This window comes from Eublepharis macularius, chromosome 9, assembly GCF_028583425.1.
Source record: "Eublepharis macularius isolate TG4126 chromosome 9, MPM_Emac_v1.0, whole genome shotgun sequence".
Lineage (NCBI taxonomy): Eukaryota > Metazoa > Chordata > Lepidosauria > Squamata > Eublepharidae > Eublepharis > Eublepharis macularius.
The window spans coordinates 104,321,641-104,332,573 of NC_072798.1; the positions used below are offsets into that span (position 1 = coordinate 104,321,641).

The 10,933-nt window shown below is 51.0% G+C and overlaps 1 pseudogene; it reads left to right on the forward strand.

Annotated features, from left to right (window-relative positions):
* Positions 1–232: 232 nt before the first annotated feature.
* Positions 233–4,172, forward strand: LOC129335369 (uncharacterized protein K02A2.6-like; annotated as a pseudogene).
* The last annotated feature ends 6,761 nt before the right edge of the window (positions 4,173–10,933 follow it).

A 10,933-nucleotide genomic window follows, 5' to 3' on the forward strand; every position in this document is an offset into this window, starting at 1 on the left:
CTACCCCAGTACTTAATACTGGCGACGAAGGTGGGATCCAGCACGGGTATGCAGCCCCGCAAGAGGAGTGCCAAGAGCGAAATCACTACATGTGGGTAGGCAGCCCCGCGCTGAGCAAAATCACGACATGCAGGTAAGCAGCCCCGCGCCACAGAGCTGAATCACGCCCGGCAAGGAATTGTCGCCTTGTCCAGCCCACACTCACTCGCCCCTCCGCCAGCGCAAGGGGACAATGGCTACCGCGGGCCACTTTGGGCCTTTTGACTCAGCCTCCGAGGACTGGGAGTCCTACATTGCGAGGTTCGAATTCTACCTTAAAGCAAATAAGCTGAAAGATGCTGAGCTGCAAAGGGCCACGTTCTTCAGCGTCTGTGGGAAAACCACGTTCGAGATCGCCCGGGCGCTGGTAGCGCTGGCACAGCTCCAGGCGTTGGCGTTCAGTGAGATCAAAGACAAGCTCCGAGACCACTTCTCACCGCAGCCATCGGAAGTTGCCAGCCGTCACATCTTCCACAAGCGAGACCAAGCACATGGCGAGTCCGTTAGCAATTTTGTTACCGCCTTGCGGAAAGCAGCAAGGAAATGCAACTTCCCAGACCTCGATAATACTCTGCGAGACAGACTGGTGTGCGGTCTGCGGGACGAGAAGCTGCAGCGGCGCCTGTTTGCAAAGAAGACACTCACGTTTAAAGAGGCTCTGGAGGAAGCCCTCGCGGCGGAGACGGCCGAGCGGTCCACCAAGGAGGTGCGGCAGTCACGCAGCCCGACCTTGGCCAAACGAGCAGAACCCGTTCACCACGAGGGCCTCGCGAGCGACACCGAGGAGGATGACGAAGTCAACCGGACGCAAGCCACCAGATCCCGGCGCTCCGAGCAGCAGCAGTACAGGGGGCCCCCATGTGCCAGTTGTGGGGGGACCCACGAGAGGCGGTACTGCGCATTCACAGATGCAGAATGCCGAGCATGCAGGAGGAAGGGCCACATCGCGCATGCCTGCAGGACAGCCAGGAAGGGAAGCTCCCCGCCACTGAGGCGGCCAGCAGAGAAGGGGCTGCGCCGGTCCAACGAGTGCAATGCCGTAGAGGAGCACGCAGTCAGGACTCTCGTCCTGAGCACGAAGGTGACAGTACAGCCAAAGATACGCGTCACAGTGCAGATCGAGGGAACGCCATGCGAGATGGAAGTGGACTCCGGGTCAGCACTATCCATCATCTCGAAGGACCTCTTTGACCGAGTGTGCACCGGTGGGAGGAGCAAGCGCCTAGAGCCAAGCGACCTGATCCTGACGGACTTCCAGGGACGACGGGTTCCAGTGGCAGGAGTTGGCCTAGTCAAGGTCAGCTACAAGCAGTTCCAGGGCCCCCTCCGTGTGGTTGTAGTCAAGGGGCGCCTCACCAGTTTGCTGGGGTTTGATTGGTTCAAGGCATTGGGCATCCACGTCACCGGGGTCCAACAAGTCAGCCAATCAGGCATCCGTGCAGTCTGTGAAGAATTTCCCGGCGTGTTGGGTCCCTCGGCTGCTACAAGGGTCCGCCCGTCTCATTCAACCTGAATCCAGCTGCAGCGCCAGTCTGCCTCAAGGCACGCCGGGTCCCCTTCGCCCTCAAGCCGTGCATAGATGAGGAGTTGGACTGCCTGATCGCACAGGGAGTTCTCGAGCCCGTGTCGCATGCCTGCTGGGAGACACCGATCGTCACGCCCATCAAGGCCAACGGGGACGTGCGAATCTGCGCGGACTACAAGTGCACTATCAACAAAGCACTGCAACAACACGCGTACCCCGTGCCGGTGGTCAGCCACCTTCTGGCATCCTTAGCGGGGGGACGCATATTCGCAAAGATCAACCTGACACAAGCATACCAGCAACTGCCAGTGGATGAAGCTACCGCGGAGGCGCAAACCATCGTGACCCACCGCAGAGCGTTCAAGGTCAAGAGACTCCAATTCGGGGTGAGCGTAGCCCCAGGCATCTTTCAGGGACTCATGGAGGGGTTGCTGCGGGGAATCCCGGGCGTCATTCCGTACTTTGATGACGTCCTGATCGCGGGATCCGCCCCCTCCGAGCTCTCCGACAGGCTCCAGGAAGTGCTGCGCCGCCTCCAAGACGCGGGACTCAAGGTAAAGAAGGAGAAGTGCCAGTTCGGCGTGCCCAGAGTAGAGTTCCTAGGATTCCTCATCGATGCAGACGGAATCCACCCAACGGATAGCAAGGTGCAAGCCATCTCCCAAGCTCCGCCACCTCGCTCCAAGAAGGAGCTCCAAGCCTTCTTGGGGCTACTGAACTTTTACCACGCCTTCCTACCGCACAAGGCGTTGCTGGCGGAACCCTTGCACCGACTCCTGGAAAAAAACGCCAAGTGGACGTGGGACCGCAGGCACGCCCGTGCGTTTGCAGCGGTCAAGGAGCTCCTGTCATCCGAGGCAGTGCTGACGCACTTCGACGAAAGCAAGCCACTCATCCTTGCCAGCGATGCTTCTCCGTATGGGATCGGCACTGTGCTGAGCCACCGGATACCAGACGGCCGGGAGGCTCCGATCGCCTACTTCTCAAGATCCCTGTCACGAGCTGAGCGGAACTACGCACAGATCGACAAGGAGGCCCTGGCACTGGTAGCGGGAGTCAAGAAGTTCCACGACTATGTCTACGGGCGGCGGTTCGAGATAACCACGGACCACAAGCCGCTACTCGGCCTATTAGCGGCGGACCGGCAAACGCCGCAAATAATGTCGCCCCGGATGCTGCGCTGGTCGGTGTTCCTGTCTGCCTACGACTACCAGCTGTCCTGCAGGCCTGGGAAGGCCATTGGGCATGCCGATGCCCTCAGCCGCCTGCCATTGCCAGAGCCTGCCGACGACCCCTCACCAGCCCACAGGGTCATGCAGATCGAGGACTTGCCACAGCCCCCCCTTGTGGCTTTGGACATAGCGGCACACTCTGCCAAGGACCCCACTATCTCCCGGGTCCTCAACTGGGTGTGGAGGGGGTGGCCAGCGGGGGGAGCTGAACCTGAGCTCCAACCATTTCACTCCCGCCAACATGAACTATCAGTGCACAAAGGGTGTCTACTCTGGGGGAGCAGGGTCGTCGTTCCCCCCAAGCTGCGACAGCGGGTGCTAGAGGCGCTGCACATGGGGCACCCAGGGATAGTAAAGATGAAGGTGCTGGCCCGCAGCTATGTGTGGTGGCCGGGAATAGACAGGGAGGTGGAAGGATGGGTCCGGGCTTGTCAGCCTTGCCAAGAAGCCCGGCCCGAAATGCCGCAAGCTCCGGTGCGAGCCTGAGAGACAACGCGAACGCCATGGTCGCAGCTCCACTAGACTTTGCGGGCCCCTTCCAAGGACACACTTTCCTAGTCGTTGTGGACTCATATTCCAAGTGGCTGGAGGTAGTCCCGGTATCAGCCATGACGTCGGGAGTTGTCATCCGCGCCCTTCGGCGCCTAATTGCAACACACGGGCTGCCGGACACCATCGTGTCGGACAACACCGCCCAGTTCACGTCGCAGGAATTTCAAACATTCCTGGAGAACAATGCCATCCGGCACGGCACATCGGTGCCGTTTCATCCCTCCACGAACGGGCAAGCGGAGCGCATGGTGAGGTCAACGAAGGAGTCACTGCACAAGCTCAGCCAGGGAGACTTTAGCCAGCGCCTGGCGGACCTCTTGCTGCATCAACACATCACCCCCCATGCCACGACGGGCTGGAGCCCAGCAGAGCTGCTAATGGGGCGGAGGTTGACCACACTACTGGATCGGCTGCACCCAGACTTCGCACCCGACGCCAAGGGAGAGATGGAGGCGCCGGACCCACCCCGAGCGTTCCAGCCAGGCGCCCGAGTGTATGCCCGGAACTACGGGGCCAGGCCAGTCTGGATACCGGCAACCATCTCCAGGACTACCGGACCCGTCTCTTACGAAGTAGCCGACTCCGAGGGCAAGACCTACCGCCGGCACATCGACCAGCTGCGGAAACGATGGCCACCGCGAGAGCCGGAACGGGACGGTAACTTGCCCCCTTGTGTCACAGAGACTAGAGGTAGCTGGCACGGCAACCGGGAGCCACCCGGGCGGGCTGCGGGGAAGCCACGACCCGCTACCAATGACACACGGCGCCGCAGGCGCCGCCGAGACAACCCCCTCCATTCCTGCCAGGGAGCCGACAACCGATAGCGAGGGACCGACCGCGGGGAGCCAGAACACAGAGGGGTTGCGGAGGTCCCAACGGGTGCGCCAACCACCAGTCTTTCTGGGGGACTATGTTTGGAGCGGGGCGCCCCAAGCTTAGGGGGGAGGGGTGTTATGTATTGAGCTAGCTTCGAGGAGAACTAGGCTCCTAAGGTAACCAATCCTATCAGGAATTGGGATGTCAGCAACCAATCGTTATTCCTTGGACAGGAGCCAATTGCAATCAAGTAAACAGGATGTCTTTTGTTGTGTGCATGCAAATGAAGGATCCTAAAGCCCACGTTCTTATTGGGTTGTTATGGATATGGGGTGGAGTTGGAAGTGTATATATTGTGGCCCCTTCGGGGCCAGTTGTTCTTCTCTTGTACAATAAACTATACTATGAGCTTAAGTCACTGCCTGGCTGAATCACTTGCGGGGCCTACCCAGTACTTAATACTACTCTTGCTGCTGTTGCGGCCCGCTCTCACCATGGTTGTGGTAAGAGCAGCCCGCATCAGTGAGGACAAGGGACCCCTTTGAATTCTGCGTGATGTCATCACTCCTGGAAGTGCCATCATTACGCAAACCGGGAGCGCACGCACGGGCTGTGTGCACATGCAAAGAAGGAAGCTGGGGTAAGTGCCGGCTCCCAATCCCCCGCCAGGAGAGTCCAAGGGCCTGAGCATCTCCCATTGAGGGACTCCAGGTCCCTGGCAACACCATTCCAAAGTTAGTGAACAAAAGTGAGGCAAGAAGGCCTGGGGAGCAACTCATCCCAGCAGTTTGCCTTCTAGAGCCACACACAATTCCATTCTAAGCAGGTATTGTGTACTGAGCCTGGAGCTCAGAATGATTGCAGCCCAGAGTGATTTCAGCCAAAACAAGGTTCTTTATTGCAAGCCAGAACAGACAGACAACAGCAGACACTACTCGCTAGACACACACTCTCTACAGACTGAACAGAAGCCCTCAATATATACACAGAAACCCCGCCCCAAGAATAGCTAGCAACCAATAAGAATGTGTACTTTACAATACCGTCATTTGCATTCACTGTATACAATGTATAAGATAGGCAGGCCACTGATTGGTCTTTATTTGAGAGGACCGATTGGCTGCTGCCTTCAGAAAGTACCCAATGAATGTGCATGTGACTGTACCCCATGAAGATTAAGTGCAGGCAATGTAACCAATGAGAATGAAGTGCGTTAGGAACCTTGACATAACCTGAAGCTAACAGTGCATAACATTCAATACAGTAATTACCTTAGAGGCCTTGTTTGGCCTAACTCAGGGCCAAGCTACACATGACGAAAGACACTTGCCTGGCAAGTGGATTGAGTGGAGGGCAAGTGAACAGGGAGAAATACACTTGCCGTTCAAGTGTCATTCGTCACGTGTAGCTTGGCCCTCAGCCCAATACACAGCAGCAGGGCTGACAAAAGAGGGGGGGAGGGGACTGCAGGCACAAAATCCCCAGGCCCCATCAGTTCTGCAGGGCCCCTGAAGCCAAAGGTCACGCTGCGTTCAGAAAATGCGTTTCGATCTATTTTATCTCTCGTGCAGTGCTGCACTGTGCCACTAGGGGCGCAGGGGGTGATCAAATAGCCTTAGCTGTGACGATCTCTTCTTCACCTTGCCTTTCTGCAGAGTTTGCTTTGCTACCAGGCTGAGGCAAACCCTCCCCTATCAGAGCCTGCTAAACCCGTCCACCAAGCCAGCCCTGGAGCAAGGCGAGAGCAGCCAGCGCAGCTGATGGCGGCGGCAGAAGTCCTTGCCAGAAGGCAGCCTGCGAAGAAGGTCCGTGGCTCCGGCAACCGGCCCGCTCCCTCTTTCTTTCCACCCAGCTGTAGAATTTAGTCTGCTCAGCCAGTTCTTGTAAAGTTAAAGCTATCCTGTGGCAGTTGCCCTTCTTGACACCTTCTTAGTTATTATGTGAATTGTGATTTTAATATGTTTTATGGTTTTTATGAATTTGTAGACTGTTGTTGTTATTGTGATTGCGTTTTAGCTGATGTAGGCCGCTCTGAGCCCGTTCGCAGGAAGGACAGAATATAAATATAAATAAATAAGTAAGTAAAGTAGCTAAGGGTGCTGCAGCAAAATAAAACCACCTTTCCTTTTCTTCTCAATTTCCAAACTTTCTCCTCCTCCTTCATTTGCTCTCTTCCTTTCATGCTCCACGTTCCTTTCTCTTCTTTCCCCACCTTTATTTTCAGATCTTGGTCTCAACTCCTCTCCGTCTCTATCCTGCTTGGCAATTTAGTATGTACTTAGCTCAAGGTTGATTGAGAGCCAAGCTACAAGTGACGCCTGACACAGGCTGGACACTTGTCAGCTTGCCTCAAGTTTTGATGGGAAATGTAGGCGTCCTGGTTTTACAGCTTGACTCTCTATTACAGCTGCAAGACCAGGACGCCTACATTTCCCATCCAAACTTGAGGGAAGCTGACAAGTGTCCAACCTGTGTCAGGCGTCACTTGTAGCTTGGCTCTCATCCTCCCATCCTTCCGAGGTCGGTAAAATGAGTACCCAGTTTCCTAGGGGTAAAGTGTAGATGACTGGGGAAGGCAATTGCAAACCACACCGTAACAAAAGTCTGCCAAGAAAATGTCATGATGCAACATCCCCCAATGGGTCAGTAATGAGACTCAGTGCTTGCACAGGGGGACTACCTTTGCCTTTTACCTTGTAGTAGCAGCAGCAAATCATTGTTAATATTATGAAGAGAGAGGAGTTAATATTTCCCCATGATCTATCAAAGTTGTAAAAAGATCCCCCCTTTTATATGCATGGGAATAGGATGTTAATCTGTTTAGTGGTTATACTTGTGGAACAGAAGTTAGAAGATGTACCCACCCCCATTTAATTATATTTTGTATACTGTTCAGATAGTGGATTGTTATTATTTTATCGGTAATCCTTTTGCAAATGCTGCTTTACTACTGTAGGGATTAAGCTTCAGCCATATCCCAGTGGTCTCAGTACTTCTCATCCAGCACATCTACATTTTGCCCCTGCTTTTATGCTAGATAAAGATACAGGTACCAAGGTAGACTGAAACAGAAGCCTTATGTATTTACGAAAGAGTTATTGCGACGTGAATGTTTTGTGAACTAAAGCCCACTTCATCACAGTTAAGAAATATACCCTATATTGGGTACATACATATGTGTGTGCAAATTACAAAATTACAAAATTAGACACTTGGCTACAAGGAGTCATACTGAGAGGTAGCAGCTGTACAAATTGAGTACACGAGAAGGGCATTTTTAGCAAGAACAGCTTGTCTGGAGAGAGGGAAGCAAGCTGCTCCTGCTTCTTTTACACAGTTGTGAAGGCTTATACAGTTACTAGGGCTGCAGTTGCAATATTTAACGGTAGTTTGAATATGGAAAGGGCAGTTCCTCCTGCCAAAAGAGTTGCCGCTATGCCCCATGAAGCAACCGTCCTTTGGGCGGAAGTGCCGGCAAAATCAGACTTACAACCAGTGTCATACCTCCCTTTTCTCCCTACTGAGGACCCAAAGCAGGTTCCATTGTTCTCCTGACTTCCACTTAATCCTCACAACAGCCCTGTGAGGAAGGTCTGGCTGAGCGAGTTTGACTGGTCCACAGTCACCCAGCATCTTTCCCTGGCATTTCAGGATCTGAGGATTTGAGAAACGTGACTGGCTGCTTAAAAGCTCTCTTATTCCATGTTGCCTCCTGGGAAGGTCACGTAGCCCGGGAGGCTCTGATTCAATTCCCTTTTGGCACTGCAACTCCCATCCTCCTCCTGAGGTCGGGGGCCAGTTTTCAAACACAGGGCGGTGGTACTTTCTGATGAGACACGCCTGCCGCAAACGGACACGCCAGTCCTTTTATGACTGTAGATTCATGGTAGCAGCGAGCCAAGTCATTTGTTTTGTTATCATATTTCTTTTGGCTCAGGGTCACTTTGGGGGGAGGCCCCTGGTGGGATTGTTGTCTGGGGGCCCCCGGGGGCTCTTGGCTCTCTGATTCTAAGCAGAGCTATTCCCACTAACTTAAATGGACTTAGAAGGGTGTAACTAGATGGCATCGTCATTCAGAAAATGAAATCTGATAAAATAGGACAGTATTTTCAGCACCTTTGGGGAGGCACCTATTTACAGTATTATCCTTTACAGGAACATTTCCTCACTGAATACATTTCACCATAGCATTAAAACTCAAGCACCTGTTGTTTTCATCATACAGGGTATTTTGGATTGTACGTTGTTTTTTTATTATACTGATTTTTCTATTTCTGGGTTTCGTGATTATATGATCGCTTTTTATTGTGACATATTGCCCTGTTGTATATTTCTTTGAGCATCTTTTTGGAGAAAGCATTGAAAGAATAAATATAAGGCCTTCTCACATTTTTAAGCAGCATGTAACGGTCGTGCCTTAAAAGCCCCATGGAAGTGGAATGTCGCGGGATCATCATGAACCAGTTGTAACTCAACACACAGCAGGCTTTACTTTTTAATAATCCAGTAAAAAAATAAGGGATTACAACATGCCAAGTCAGTCCGTCCACAACATAATCAGGCAGAAAGCTTTGAACCAACAGATTCTGTAGCATAAAATTCTTCTTCCTCTAATAAACCAGGTTTTGTGTTTCAAGTTTTTCTTTAAATTGCTGCTATGAGCAAGAATTACTGCAGGTATACATGTTAATATTTGTATGTTCAATTCTAACAGTAGTGAAGACATCAGTCAAATAATGTTCTTATATCATTTTTATTACCACAATTGGATCATGTTACCATTTGATACTCAATTATTTCAAATGCAAGAAGTGTATCCATGCTAGGGATGTGTAGCAAAAACAACCAAGAGACTGTGATATTTTGCAGGTATATTTGGACTTTCTGGAGGAGAGGCTGCTGTCCAGTGCATGAAGTTTTCTTCACCAGATGCAGGGTACAGATTTATGATACTCAGTTGTAGGCATTATTTATTTCTGTTTGTTTATTTAGGGAATAACAACAACATTTGATTTATATACCACCCTTCAGGACAACTTAATGCCCACTCAGAGTGGTTTACAAAGAATGTTGTTATAATCCCCACAACAACAAACACCCTGTGAGGTGGGTGGGGCTGAGAGAGCTCCAGAGAGCCATAACTAGCCCAAGGTCACCCAGCTGGCTTCAAGTGGAGGAGCAGGGAATCAAACCTGGTTCTCCAGATTAGAGAACCGCACTCTTAACCACTACACCAAACTGGAATTTATATGCTGCCTCTCCAGGGTCCTGCCTGAGTCATCTTACAGGTAAAAAACAACCACTGAGCACTCTTTAAAAATGATGGTTGTTGTGGGTTTTCCGGGCTGTATTGCCGTGGTCTTGGCATTGTAGTTCCTGACGTTTCGCCAGCAGCTGTGGCTGGCATCTTCAGAGGTGTAGCACCAAAAGTCTTTTGGTGCTACACCTCTGAAGATGCCAGCCACAGCTGCTGGCGAAACGTCAGGAACTACAATGCCAAGACCACGGCAATACAGCCCGGAAAACCCACAACAACCATCTTTCTCCGGCCGTGAAAGCCTTCGACAATACATCACTCTTTAAAAAACTTGATAAAACAGAACAAATACACATCATAAAACAGCTAAAATGGCCAAGCCCCGTAGCTGAAAGCCTTTTAGTCTGGCACCTAAAATAGATTACAGTAGGGAGGATTACATTCCAAAGATGAGGTGCCACCACTGAAAATGCCCTGTCTCTAGCTACCTCAACTCTAAAGGTGGATGTACAAAGAGCTGGGCTTGGGAGGCAGATCTTAATTTGCAGGCTGGAAGATACAGAAGGAGATATGCACACAGGGGGGGAAATTCTTTGCATGAAGGCCCAAAGGCTATGAAATTCAAAGGATAGCTAGCAGTAGTTCCATTGCATACTATGCAACATCCAGATGTCTACAAGATAAGGACAGAGCGACTGTTTCATAACAGCAGAGTCACAGTTAACAACTCTTTCTTGCCATCCTAATTTATTGCTCAGTGCAAGAAATGCAAATTCTGTTATTAAATGTTCTAAAAATTTCAAGCTGTTAAAACAGTTAATGTTCATGTGGAAATTAATGAACAGGAAGATGTATCATGTGATTAGTAGCTGGGGTATATTTATTGCCTAGCATCTGATCTCCAGGCCATAGAGATTAGTTCCCCTGGAGAAAATGGCTGCTTTGGAGGGTGGGCTCTATGGCATTATACCCCACTGAGGCCCCTCCTCTCCCCAAATCCTGCCCTCTCCAAGCTTCACCGCTCAAATCTCCAGGAATTTCCCGATCTGGAGATGGAAACCCTATGGAGTATTATGGTGACACACAGCAGAATGTCTGAAGATAAATTACTCCAGGATTAAATAGTAGTGTTGGAAGGTAACCACCATGCTTTATATACTCCACAGGTAGATTAGAAATCAAGGAAACACAAAGTTTGAAATGGCTAGGATTAATCTTTCAGGGAAAGGATTCTTGGAACAGCCATGTGACAGCTAAATGGCTAACCGTTACAGGAATTCCATAAAACCTTTGGGGATTTACCACAAGGAAAAGTAGTAATATAATTTTTCCAGCACTCAAAACTTCTGCAGATAAGATAATAAAGTGGATACTGTTTGGAGCAGAGATGAAAGGATCTTACCACAGTGCCAGATGATGAAACCAGAGCTGAGATGCCTCAAAATTCACTCCTGAGATCTTTGCTATCTTTACCGTCTGGAAACTCCTGCTATGTGGGTAACAGCAGCTACA